We start from the raw sequence: 14,617 nt of genomic DNA on the forward strand, positions 1-14,617 counted from the left end.
GTGCAATACAAGATAAGTATGACCCGTGAAATCCTTCGGGTTCACACAGAATAGTGAAGGTGTTGGTTCAACCCATCGAGGCATCTTAGGAACATATGACACAAGCTTCAAGAATAAATATCACCAGTTCATAAGCAGAGTATGGTTGGCCAAAATCAAAGAATAGGATTTACCAATGGCATTTTGTATTAGGGAAAGAACTTCCAAAGTGATTGAATACGTCGCATAAAATCCAACAAAAGAATCCAATGGTCCTCAAGGGATCTGATCTGAGCATCGGTACTCAACTAGAGGAAGAAGGAATGCAAGGAGATCAGATTATAGAAACAACTGACTAATCCAAAGCTTAATTGCACAGGAATTATGAATTCCATGTCAAGGGATCAGAAGCAAACGCTCTGATTAAGGATGGATAAGTTGAGTAAGCTTAGGGGTACAATCGATGGCAAGTTGGTTGGCCGAGATCCAGCTCATGTTTAAAATGACTTCTGAGCTAGAAGGATGAATTCTAGGATCTGATTGAGGATCGCGAGCATTAGCAACATATTGAATCAATGGAATCAAAATGATAATGGCAAGGGATGCCAATAAGATTACGAGACTTATGGGATTAACCATAAGGCAAGCAAGCAAGAATTTCAAGAGCAATAGGCTACTCAGGATTTTCGGAAGACCAAATTGTATTTCGAAACACCTAAACAACTGGGAATAAGAAGAGGCTCGATAAGTGCGAGGAATTATCCGTAGGGGTATTTCTGCGGCAAGGAACTACAAGGCAGTAGCACAAAGTATTCTCGGGGTATCTTGTAATAACAAGCTCGACTGTGAATAAAAGCAAGAACGACAGGTGTAAGCATTTATCCATAGGGATATTTTGATGGTAGGGAATTGCAAAAGCAACGGGCACAAGGTCCCGACAGAATATCAGAGAGTCTCTTTGAAATCTTCTGGTGCAGCCGGCGATCATCTGGACTGAAGGGGCTCTCCGGGAGAAAGTATTTTCGAGAACCTAAAGTTAGTTTTTTTTAGAAAAATCATTTAACCCGAATAAAAAAGAGATCAGAGTCCCAGAGTATAGACGAGGAATAAAAGATCCTACTACCACCCAATGGCAACGTGGGCCCGTAAACCACACAACCATGTTAGTAAAAGTTTTACAATGTCTAGACTCGACTTCGGCCAAGGAGTGTGGAAGGGGATTCCAACATGCATTCGGCTATGATACCAACTTGTGACGCCCCCGATTCAATCGTACACTAATCATGCATGCAAACGTGTACGATCAAGACCAGGGACTCACGGGAAGATATCACAACACCACTCTAAAACAAAAATAAGGCATACAAGCATCATAATACAAGCCAGGGGCCTCGAGGGCTCGAATACAAGTGCTCGATCATAGACGAGTCAGCGGCAGCAACAATATCTGAGTACAGACATAAGTTAAACAAGTTGCCACAAGATGGCTAGCACAAACTGGGATACAGATCGAAAGAGGCGCAGGCCTCCTGCCTGGGATCCTCCTAAACTACTCCTGGTCGTCGTCAGCGGCTTGCACGTAGTAGTAGGCACCCTCGGTGTAGCAGGGGTCGTCATCGACGGTGGCATCTGGCTCATGGGCTCCAGCATCTGGTTGCGACAACCAGGTAGAAGGGAAAGGGGGAAAAGAGGGAGAAACGCAACTGTGAGTACTCATCCAAAGTACTCGCAAGCAAGGATCTACACTACATATGCATGGATGTGTAAAGAGGCAATATCAGTGGACTAAACTGCAGAATGCCAGAATAAGAGGGAGATAGCTAGTCATATCGAAAACTACGCTTCTGGCAGCCTCCATCTTGTAGCATGTAGAAGAGAGTAGATGGTAAGTTCACCAATTATCATCGCATAGCATAATCCTAACCCAACGATCCTCTCCTTGTCGACCTGTGAGAGAGCAATCACTGGGTGGTATCTGGCACTTGGAAGGGTGTGTTTTATTAAGTATCCGGTTCTAGTTGTCATAAGGTCAAGGCACAACTCCAAGTCGTCCTGTTACCGAAGATCATGACTATTCAAATAGATAAACTTCCCTGCAGGGGTGCACCACATTACCCAACACGCTCAATCCCATTTGGCCGGAAACACTTTCCTGGGTCATGCCCGGCCTCGGAAGATTAACACGTCGCAGCCCCACCTAGGCACAAAAGAGAGGTCAGCATGCCGGTCTAAATCCTATGCGCGCAGGGGTCTGGGCCCATCGCTCATTGCACACCTGCATGTTGCGTACGCGGTCGGTGAGCAGACATAGCCTCCCTTATACAAGAGCAGGCGTTCCAGTCCAACCCGGCGCACGCCGCTCAGTCGCTGACGTCACGAAGGCTTCGGCTGATACCACGACGTCGGGTGCCCATAACTGTTCCCGCGTAGCTGGTTAGTGCGTATAGGCCAGTGGCCAGACTCAGATCAAATACCAAGATCTTGTTAAGCGTGTTATTTTAAAGTAACCGCGGACGCCGACCAGGGCCGGGCCCACCTCTCTCCTAGGTGGTCTCAACCTGCCCTGTCGCTTCGCCACAAAGTAACAGTCGGGGGCCGTCGGGAACCCAGGCCCACCTCTCCCGGGATGGAGCCACCTGCCCCTTCAGCCCCCATGTCCGAACTGTGTCATAAGTAATGTAACAGTATAAATTATATAGCATATGCCCGTGATCACCTCCCGAAGTGATCACGGCCCAGTAGTATAGCATGGCAGACGGAAAAGAGTGTAGGGCCACTGATGGAACACTAGCATCCAATACTAAGCATTAGGATAGCAGGTAAAGTTATCAACAATTGTAGCAACAATGACAGGCTATGCAACAGAATAGGATTAACCGAAAGCAGTAACATGCTACACTGTTTTAATGCAAGCAGTATAGAGAAGAATAGGCGATATATGGTGATCAAGGGGGGGGGCTTACCTGGTTGCTCTGGCAAGAAGGGTTCGTCATCGATGTAGTCGATCACAGGGGTACAAGCAGCGGTGTTAGGGTCTACCGGAAAGAAATAACGGAGGGGGAACACAATAAATAACGGAGCAATAAAAGGATCACAAAGCATAACATGACAATACGCGGTGCTAGAGGTGACCTAACGCAGTACTAGGTGATACCGGCGAAGGGGGGAAACATCCGGGAAAGTATTCCCAGTGTTTCGCATTTTTGGACAAATGAACCGGAGGAAAAATGTGCATGTTTGCTATGCTAGGTGCGCGTGGCGGACAAACGGACCGCATATTCGGATTCGTCTCGTCGTTCTGAGCAACTTTCATGTACAAAGTATTTTCATCCGAGTTACAGATTATTTTATATTAATTTTGAAATTTTTATTGGTTTTTTTATTCCTGGTTTTATTTTATTTTGATTTAATCCGAATTGACCAAGTCAATTTGACTAGTCGAAAGGGGTAGGTTTGGCCCACATGTCATTGTCATAGGTGTAGATTACTTTGTCTAACTTAATTTAAACTAGGGGGCCACATGTCATTGTTTATAAAGACTAATTAGCACTAAGTTAGGTTCCTACCTAAACTAGTCCTAATTAATCCTAGATTAATTAAGCCAGGGACCGGCCGGTGGCACAGCCAGCTAGGGCTGTGCACACACACGCACATACACACACGACACCCACTCTACACACACACACACGGCCATAGCCATGGCCGTGGCTAGCAGTAGCAAGCGGCGGCAGCGGGCGCATGCGCGGGCGAGCAGCGGTAGTAGGGGAGCGCTCGCAGCAGGTAGGAGCGGCAACAGCTGTGGCAAGCAGCAAGCGGGCACGCAGAGCAGCGGCAGTAGCACTACTAGCAGTATGCAGAGCAACATCACAGCAGCAACGGGAGTGCGCGGGGCGCAGCCGGAGGGCGGCAGGGCGCGATGCGGTCAGGGGCGGCCGAGCGCGCGCGTTGGCTCGGTGAGCGCATGACGCGAGCACCTCAGCGGAGCTGCAGCCATGTCGACCACGGATGAACACAAGTGTGGTGGAAAACGGCACAGATCGAAAGGGGAAAGCGAGGGGATCGGTAGAGGTGCTCACCATGGTGCTTGTGGACGAGGTTGGGAGGTCGGCGGTGGCCCGGAGCAGTGGCAACCGACGACGAGATGCGACGCCGAAGGCGAGGAATAGCTCGATGCCGAGCGTACGGGGCGGCCCGACTTGTCATGGTGCTAGGCGAAGAAGGAGTCATCGATGGCGGTCCTCCTGGACGTCTTCTCGCGGCGCGGGGAGGACGGTGGCCGCGGCATCGACGGCAACATGTCGACGGCAGAGCTTGGGCATGGTTCAGATCGAGAGAGAGAGGCGATGGGGAGGTATGAAGCGGCTAGGGTTCGTCAACGGGGTCGAGAGGGCTCTTATGCATCTCCAGGATGAGCGGATGATCGACACGAGGGGCATCGGCGCATGGACGGCCGAGCGTGCGTGCACAACACCGTGGCCTCCTCTGCACTGTATAGAGGTTGGGGAAAAGCCTTTGTGGGCTGGGCCGAAGCACTGTAGCTACATAGAGCCCATCCGCACAATAGCTTGTTAGGAAAATTTTTCGGTTTTCTTTTATAGTCTTGGTTTTCTATTATTCTAAGCTATGAAATGAGTTTTGTTAAACATGAAACTTGTCACATAATTATAAGTCATTATTATGGAGATTGCCCACAAGGTTTGGGGGTTGTTTCAAATCCATCAAAATTATTTTTGAATTTAAATGCTCCACATAAGTTGGGCCACTTCATAATTTACTAGGGAATATTTGGTGAGCCAAATGATTTTGGTTCAACAGGAAAAATGTCTAGAAAATATTGGAAACATTTTGAGTATTTTTACTTTGATAATTGAAAACTTTTATTGTTTGTCAAAAATTCTAATTAGATTCCGAAACGTTTTTTATCTAACGCGGGGTAACAGTAACACAGGTGACGTAGCATCATTAGCGTAGGTTTACTGTAGCTTAGTTATCCGGGCGTCACAACTGCCATCAACAGTACCAAGATGGAAAGGGACTGCTGAACATGGATAGAACGAGAGTCGAACTCGCATGTCTCTCTTTTCCTGTTGGTTAGGAAAGAAAGCCGATATAAACAGCTCCATATTAGCGAATTGGCTCTGACTACTCTTCCCAGGTTGGTCAAACTATAGGATTCCCATTCACTTAATAACTTATTGGATAGACGGGCCAACCACTTGACCGAGGGGAGTAAGGTTCGTCACCACAGTCCCGATAGAAGGTCGAGCTTAAAAACAAACCGAAGACAAAGCAACGAATGAAAGGAAGGACGGCTCGCTTCGCTTTACAACCAGGGCGGGTCTCGCTGCCGGATCAATGCGCAGGACGCACGATCTACAAACAACAATAGAGAGAGCCAGCCAAGAACGAAAGAACCTGGAAACAAAACCGCGAGCGAATACCAAACAGAGTAAGAAGGAGGAAGGTCCAAAGGCGGCTTACTAAGCGAGAAGGCTCCAAGCAATAACGCATTAGAAGGGAGCTAGCTGCTTTGCAACCTAAGCGGTATAGCTAAGCTTACTCATCAAGGGCCGATAGATAGAGCTGCTCTTGTTGCTAATGGGGAAAGATTGGAGTGAAGTTTAGTATGCTTTCTAAGATCAGAGGAGGAAAAGAATGAAGGCGTATGCTTTCTAAGCTTACTCAATACGGAACCACCAATTGATCCGATTAGACTTCCCATGGGGTAGCACGGGGAACTTGCCGAATCAACTCCTTGGAATCAGAGGCCTGAGTGAGGGTCAATCCAATGGTAACGTCAACCTAGGAATCTATCTCGATGTTGACCTAACATGGATTGATTCTAAATTATGAATCAAAAATCTTGATCTCGCAAAGGATCCGCAATAGTTGTGTGTACTCGAGGACTCTTAGGGAAAGAAAAGCACTTTTCTCTCTCAGCAGTTAGACCGGCTATGGGTGGGTCGGTTATATACTGCGCCTTCCTTCATCGAACCTTTTGGTATGTATTGCCCCCTAACTATAGATCAGATCCACCGGACCAGAAACTCAATTCCGCACTGCTGCTGAGTCGTCGGACATATCCACCTCAGGGATTCGTGGAATTTACGTTTTTGAATTGCGTTGGGGGAAATATACCAAAGCTAGGTAGATAGATAGACTCCTTTCCCGCTGCTAAGGGAGACCAAGAAACTAAATCAAATGATTGTTTTTTTCACCAGCGCCCTTTTTTGCGGGTACTAAGAGTCCTCTCACTACCAACTAGCAGACATCATCATCGGGCTGGGTCTTGCCGGAATCAACAATGAGAAGGAAGAACCAAATGGAAACAGCAACTAACTATGGCTCTTGGCCCAGACAACGTCCTAGGCGTAGGGGAGATCAAAACATGAAGTCACGACTTGACGACGACGCCCGTCCTGGGCTGCAGTAAGTAGATCGAGAGGTCGTTCCGCCCCTTGTCCCCGAAGATGGGTAATATGTTCTCATACAATGTTGCTCCAACTTTTTTCTAGAGGGCCTAGCTGGTGAGCGATCCCAGTCCGCGGCAAAGAACAAGGCAGCAAGCGAGCGTACCTTTGTTCGCTTCTTTTCCACCAAGCACAGAAGTTTAAGGAGAACTGTAGGTCGGTGGCCACCTAAGGAAACTCCGATTCGATCCGCCCCCCGGCTGGGGGGATCTACCTCATCCCGATCACAAGGAGAGGTTCACCATGATGGGGGGTCAGGTACTTTAATTCTTTGCGTTCCGGAAAGAATGAAATGCATAGGGGACCATCCTTTTTTTGCGGCATGCTCTCTGATTTACGGATTCGCAGGGGGCCGAGGGCCAACCTTAGTTGACTGACAATGACAAAGGCTTGCGAAACAAAGTAGCGCCTTTGAAATGGAATCTTAATTAACTATCAGTGGTGCGAATCAGCTTAGCCCCGGGGAGCTAAAGGTTATACCTTTGTAAGCGAACTGTGGTTCTTGTATGTAGGGTATTCCTCCTTTACTCTCTTAATTAACATCGAGCTAAGTGACTTTGTGTAGCGTAGTAGATGAAGGCTACGTACGCACCGACACTCTCTTATCCCTAAGCCTCCTCGCTAACTCGCTCGCCTACAAAAATGAGTAGGCGAGGCTAGGCAAACTCAGCTGCTGACTTTGACTGTACTGTGGTAGACTTTCTAGCATTTTATTTTAGAACCCTTTCTCATGTTGTTTCATGCATCAAGTAGGCGAACCGTCAGGTCCTTAGTAGCGTTGAGAAAGAAGAAGAGTCGGTGAAAAAAAAAAAGCTAGAATTTCCAATAGTGAGACCATCTTGACAAGCTACCTTTCCTCTTGATATGAGGTGCGAAGAGAAACATCTCTTTTTTATGACTTCCACTTCTCGATCCCGGCCCGGAAAAGTGACCGATCCCTTGATGAATGAAAGAAAGGGTTTATGAGCCCTAGCCCGATAAGCCCACACCTGTGTAGAGTAGATCGTTCAACACCTGTGGCACAAACCCATTTTTGACCAATTGGTCCGTATATCATAGGCGACCGAACGGCCGCCCCCCGTCTTACTAGACCAACCTGCTATAATTATTCCATAAACACCTAGCGAAGATATGGCAAACAAATAAAGTAGCCCTATGTTCGGATCTGACAATACCATACCATAATCAAAAGGTACAACGGCCCAAGCGATCAGACTTAACATAAATGTAGCCACTGGAGCCATTCAAAAAAGGGAGAAATTAGCACTACTTGGTGAAATAGGTTCTTTTAGAATCAATTTCAAACCATATGCTAGAGGTTGTAACAATCCGAACGATCCCACTACATCAGGACCTTTCGACGTTGCACAAAAGCCATTACTTTATGTTCAGCTAACACTAAAAAGACTACTCCTAGTAGAAGTGGTAGAATTAAACAAAGTATTTCCGCGGGAATAGCTATGTACGTTTTCGATTTTCTATTCACTCATGATCAGGCCTGACCTGGTCGACCCGATCAAATTATTTCACTTATGATCTGGCCTGGTTGACCCAATCATGATATTGAAGGATGGGACCTTTTATTGAAAAACTCCGGATCCCGAGAAGTTTTGAAGATGGTGCTCCTATTACGTTACTTCGAATGGAATCCTCACTTGACTAACGATAAGCGAAAATGTGGGTGAGAGTAAGCAATCCCCTTTCCTAGTGGTTGAGTCATGATTAGAAATATTGCGAAAGAAAGTGCAATGTCCTATCATCGTCCCAATTTTGGTAATCCATGATGTCTCCGTTTTATGTATCCATCTTGACTCGTTTTCATTGTATCGATAGTTCGTTGTATTACACTTTGAACTAACCTAGAGACCGTGCTTAGGCAAAAATCGATATCAGTGAAGTTATCCCGGAACTCTTGAAATCGTGAAGAATTTATTCAATTTTGTTAAATATCACGAATATAGTGGAAAAAACTCTAGAATGTTCATTTCAATTGAATTGTTCACTGGGTTTGACTTGTTGTTCGACAAAATAGAAAGCTGTCTCTCGTATGTTATTGTACGGTGATTCATTCATAATATTTCTTATGTGCGGTTTCAAGATGCTAAAATAGTAGATTTGGTAATCGGCTTTTGAGCTCCATTATGTGGACTTCATCAATTTGTGAATTATGGACTTGGAGGTAGTGGTCAATACTAACTGCACCGTCTAAATGCTCCCTGAACAAGTTTGTGTACTCGTCAGGGTGAGTTGAGGGGGCAGCCCGTGCGCTAATTGGGCTTCGAGGTGGCTATACGCGAAAAAAGCTCGCTTTCTACTGAGGCCTGATCTGTCCTAAACTGTTCCAGAATGTTATTTGTTTCATAGGAAGATTCCAAAAGCACATTGATGCCGAAAGAATCTTCGGAACCGGTGGAGAGGCTATTCTGATTGAAGGCTAGAAAAATAACATGACTGAGGTATGTAAATAAAACTTGTGAAATAGCTATATAATATGATCTAAATATAGAAGAATACCAAAGATAATGGATTGCACAGATATTGATAACGTAAAATATTTAAGCAAACTCATATTTATTGATCTTTGGAAGAGCATCCTCTATCTTTTCCTCTTAATATTAATTAACTTATTAAAGATAGTGTCTAATATTAATCCACTAATGAACCCAGAAGATGTTTCTTCGCTTAATATTTGAAGTGCAAACTATACCAAGAGGAAAAGAGAATGTTAGTTATATTTTAACTAATGAATGATTGATATTTCTCTTTGTTTTATTGAAGTTCTGCAGGTAACCTCTATCTCTTTCTTTCATTGTTCAGGTAATATTAGTAGATGCTATTCGAACCCTTCCTTTTATTAAGATTCGAATTCTTATTCTTATTATTATTATCTAATTATTCTTTTTTTCATGTATACGCGTCAGACACAATCTACTAATTGATCTATATTCTGATACCCTACTATATCATAATCTCTACTACTAGTATTTTTAATACCTCAGGAGCTCATGAGACTCTTTTAGTAAAATTCATAAGTCTCAATTCCCAAGCGATCGCACCAAAAACTCGAGTTCCTTTTGGACTTCCTTCTTGATCAATGACAACTGTCATCGTATCGTATTATCATACCGTTGTCACGTTTGAGTTCTTTACATGTACGTACAATTACAGCTCGTCTTACTTCTTTCTGATCTTTCTAGAGGCATTTTGGGCACTGCTTCTTTGATTACAGGAACAATAACGTCACCAATATGAGCATATCAGTGATTACCAGCTCCTAAGATTCGAATACATATCAATTCGAATACATATCAATTCGATAGCCCCACTCTGTTGTTATCCGCTACATTCAAAAGGGTCTGAGTGAGATCGATCTTGGAAGTCTGGTTTTTGATTGGATATTAATCTCAGGCACGAGTGGTTGATGTTCGCGGGCCGTGAATGGCCATGGAAAGGAGTATTGATGTCAATATGTTCGATCGAGAAGATTGGACAATGAAAGACGGATCCTTTATGGTTTGAATAATAGATTGTGGTCTCGATATTGGGCTATGGGCTGATTTCTTTCTGTATGAGGCTCTTGTGATTGGGCTCTCGTGGGCGGATTACCCGATGTGTACTCATCTTCCAACAAAGAGGAGAAGACATAACCAGAAGAATTGTGAGAAATAAGTCAATTTATCAAGTTGAGGCATTGCAATTTGGATTTCAAATAAGAAAGACAGAAAAAGACTCCTGCGCCCTCGAGAGCATTCTCTTTCACTTGCATTTCTTCCTGAAGTTGGCTCGAAGACCTGTCCAGCCTTGATTTTCCCAGTTATTACTCGAGCGCGCTGAGGCAACTCTGAACTAAGCTCAGGGGAGGGGTAGTAGGTATGCTTCAAACCCTCCGGCACCTTGAAGAACGATGGCACTAGATCGGGAAAGATGAATGACCAATGAGGACAGGATAATGGGGGGAGTTGGTAATAGAGAATCCTCCCTTCTTCTTTGCTTTCTTGCCTGAAAAAATCCAAAACTAAGCACTGGAACATCATGGGCTACCGAGTTAGGAGATTATATTTATTTATTAATTTTACTTTTTTTACTAAGTTATTCTAAAAGATAAGAGCTAACCGACCATCCTGATTGAATGTTTGAGTACTCAGAGTCTCTTGTAAGTATGGAAAGAAAGTCTCTTCTTTCCACAACTCCTAAATTTACCATCAACCTATCCAATATAATTCCAGACAGAGTCAGTCGACCTTACTTTAGTGTAGGTAGTGTCAGATAATTAGGAAGTCTTGATAGTCTTTCGTATAATCTCTTCTTGAACCGTAGGAGCAAAAAAGGAATGTCCTTTAGGGACCTTTGGATACCAATATTTCCGACCTCTTACTTTCGTAGTTACGAATTGCGGAATAGAATCAATTATGAAATTCATAAGTATATATCCCTCATCCCTATTGGTATCGGTTTGGGCCACTACCCAGAACCCTATCAGAGCCCTATTTTTAAGAAGATATTGTCAGTCTTTTTTAGAACTTGAACTATGGTAAAATCCAGTATCGACAGGCCTAGTTCTTTTCCTTTGCTTATGCAGGGCAAGAATTTGTCGAGTTCAATCAGTACAATAAGAAATCCTAAGTATTTTTTTTGGTCAAGCGACACCCAGATTTGAACTGGGGTTAAAGGATTTGCAGTCCCCTGCCTTACCGCTTGGCCATGCCACCAAATCCGATCCAAAATCAAGAAAAATCTTATTCATCCACATTATTTTACTATTTTTTATTCGTAGGAGGGGATTGTTAAACCCTTTTTGATTTTTTAGATCGTGGAATCCCTTTGTACATATCCCTTTCCAATCCCTTTTAATAAATTCATTCATGTTTTTTTATTGGACCCAGTTTTTGTTCTCTTCGATTGATTGTATCTCAAAACACACATTTTTTAAATACCTTCTCTTTCTATTGAAAAGAGAAAGGATTTCCACTCACAGACTGCCAAATTTAGGAAAAATTGGAACCATTAACTATATTATTTGTTATTTTGATATTTTCTATTTGTTAGTAGTGAACGGTTCTAAAATGTGTATTGTATCCCAAATAGTGTTTCCTTAATGGCATAACAAAATCAAATTGATTTACAGCTAATCAGTATCAATTAAAAAAAGAGAATTATGATATTCATGTAGTGTGACCTGACCCCTGTTGCTCCAAGTGAAATTCTTTCTATGGTTCTTAAAGATATTCTCCATTTTTCCCTTTCCCTACAATAAAGTAGTCTGAAGAAAGATGGGCTTATGATAATCTAAGGCCAAAAAGAAAGAAGGCTCACACCATTATAATACATACCCTTTTTCCTCGATCGTCAAGGTCGTGGATTTGGAACGATTTCGGTTTTACAGGCTTCATACATTGTTAAGAAAAGTACTCGGCATTGGAAAACATCACGTTCTGGCCACACACAAAAGAAGTCGGTGGAAGGTATGGAATTTCTCGGCTGAAGGTCAGAAAGAAAGCAATCGCCAGTGTTCTCGGTTCCAGCAATGAGTCTTTTCTCTGAGAATTAAGGAAAACAAACTAACCTTGTCTGTCTATGTTCACCTTGACATGAAAGACTCTTTTCCTAACCTGACTGTTCTACCTGGCTAGTTCACATCACTTTTCGAGGGATCCTGGATTGGAGTTCACTTGTCTATGAGTGTTCGAACAACTTCAGATCCTTCCAAGGCGCAGGGGTTCTCTCTCCATTCACTTTGAGCTGGGTTTCTTGTGATCTTTTTAGTAGTTTTTCCGTCCAATTTTATAGTAAATTAAGTCTTACACAGTTGTCCCCAATGATGTCCATTCCATTCGACAGGGACTCCATCTAGCATTCGATCTCCCTCCTTTCCCTGAAAGAGTCGAGGTCTCTCTGGACTTCTCTTTTGCCTCTTTCCCAGATTCAGAAAAAGGGAGGAAGAGGGCCTCTCGACGGGAGTGATTCCCCAAAAAGAGATCGTTCCCAGCATCCTCGAGTTCGTAGTCAAACTCACCTTCATCCACCTTTCATGGATTGGCGCGAGCAAGCGCTGATGTCTGGAGCAGGAGATGGAAGCTTGGGTTGAGGAGGCTGTCAACGAGTCATCAAAGGCGATAGATTGGTTATATTCAGATTCGTTTGATTTTGATTTTATTTTTTTGGTTGTGAGAGGTCTGAGTCCACAGCTGGGGAAGAGTCGTCAGATGACAATTGAAGTAGGGGTCTACCTCTTTCAAAGGGAAGCAAGAGTCTCATAGGGAAGGAGCTCCTGCACAAACCAATCCCAATCAGGAAGAGAGTCTTGTTGTCAATGAAAGCAATTTTTCTATGTCACATATCTGCCTATCTCGTGTTGTGAGCTATAAAGTACCCACCAGGGGGGTGGACCAAGAAAGAGGCAGGCGATTGGGTCCTTCCCATCCTCTGTGATGTCAGTCTCTTTGTCATTCTTTCACCCTTGCTGAGTAGCGAAGTGAGCATACTCAAGATCCAATTCATCAATCATTTGAGTTGGTACGAACATAGGAATCCAGAATCCGCTTGATTCGATCTTTAGTCTCGACCTTCATCAGTCAGGAAAAAGAAGAAGGACCCACTTATTCCACTCGGAGAGACCGAACCAGGCAACAAAAAAAAAGAAAAACTGAAGGAAGTTCTCTTTCCATTCCAACTAAACTAAGTGAAAAAAGGGGAGAGAAAAACAGACACACAGGAACAAAGAAACTATGTCCAAACCAACGAGTCCTTTGGTCGACTCTAAAGAATGTATTGGGAGTTGGGAGTTAGCCGTCTCATAGGAGTGATAGCTGGGTTTTTCATGGAATTTCTTCGTACGATTGAAAAAGGAGTGCTCTAGGTCGGAGAAAACAAGAAGAAGATTGTTCACCAGTCTGTCTCCCAACCTCTTTAAAGCAGCTACCTACCGTGATCTGGTCTTGGGACAGCATTGGCACCCCCCTTTGGTGGATCTTCTAGGCACTCTAAAGCGCTTCCACGAGAGACAGATGTACTTTCAGTTATAGACGGAGAAGAGCCTTTAGAGGATCAAGAGTGATTCCTCAATAAAACAAATGGGATTTTGAGGGAGGGCTGAACGCGATGTACTGAAGGGTTCGCTTTCACTGATCGGCGCCAGTCTTTCCTACTGTGAATTTCCCAGGTCGGGAGGGGCCCTGTCCTTCTAGCTTACTGAACCCATTCACCAATTATTGGATCACTCAAAGCTAAATACCAATTCCTTCCTTTTAGGTGGTCTAGGTGGCTGGGATACTATGCCCTTCTTTTTAGAGTCTCAAAGACGAGTTCTTTGAAGGAAGCAAAAGAACCCATGTGTCTCGGATGAAGTCTACCCTCTTTTTTTGCCGGGAAGAAGAATGAGATCCAACTCAAAGTCAAGGAAAGCAGCATAGACCACTGACTTCTGATGGAAGGCTTCTGAACATGGATTGGTCTGATAAAGCCAATTTTTTGGCGAATCAAATATTTTCTGAGAGCACTAGACCTTCTCTCTTTCAGGATTGATTCCTACTCACTGCCTGATAGCAGGCTTGGCCTATGAGACCTATTGTCTTATTGTACTGGCTCACTTCACTACTTTGGAGGATGGGGTTTTCCGCTTTTTGGTTCGCAAACGCTCTAACCCATCGAGAAGCTCCATCCAAATTGGAGTTGATGTGAGCACTTCCCCAGAGGCAGAGGCTTTTTCTTCAAAAGGGTGGGAACATAAAATGTAGGTGAGTCAATTGCGTGTGGCCTTCAAGTATATCGTATTGTAACAATATTAGATCGGCATCCAAACAAAGGTGCATGTACGGTTCCTAAGGGATACAATTTGTCCTAATCATCGAGAAAGATGAAATAAGTTGATAGCGCAATCTCGTACTAACACATACTCTCTAAATATTGAAGAACTTGCATGCGGCCTTCAAGACACAACCGCGGTATGAGTTCTGATCTCAGACTTCGGTTTCGGGGCTGCTGGCCCCTTCGCGTCGACAAGGAAACTATGGACGACAATGGGTTTAGAATTAGAATAAAACAAAGACCCAATCGAACAAATAGAGGAAAGGGCGGAAAGGGGAAAAAGTAAAGTCTAAGCTACATGTGGCACGAAAAGGAAATCCAATTTCGGTAAGACTTGATCTGAATCGTAGTTCAGATCCAAGTCG

At 44.0% G+C, this 14,617-nt stretch overlaps 1 pseudogene; it reads left to right on the forward strand.

The window, feature by feature from the left end:
• The first annotated feature begins 4,208 nt into the window (after positions 1-4,208).
• On the forward strand, positions 4,209-6,696 carry LOC123096865 (uncharacterized; annotated as a pseudogene).
• Positions 6,697-14,617: the final 7,921 nt, after the last annotated feature.

The sequence above is a fragment of the Triticum aestivum genome, chromosome 4D (genome assembly GCF_018294505.1).
Source record: "Triticum aestivum cultivar Chinese Spring chromosome 4D, IWGSC CS RefSeq v2.1, whole genome shotgun sequence".
Taxonomy (NCBI): domain Eukaryota; kingdom Viridiplantae; phylum Streptophyta; class Magnoliopsida; order Poales; family Poaceae; genus Triticum; species Triticum aestivum.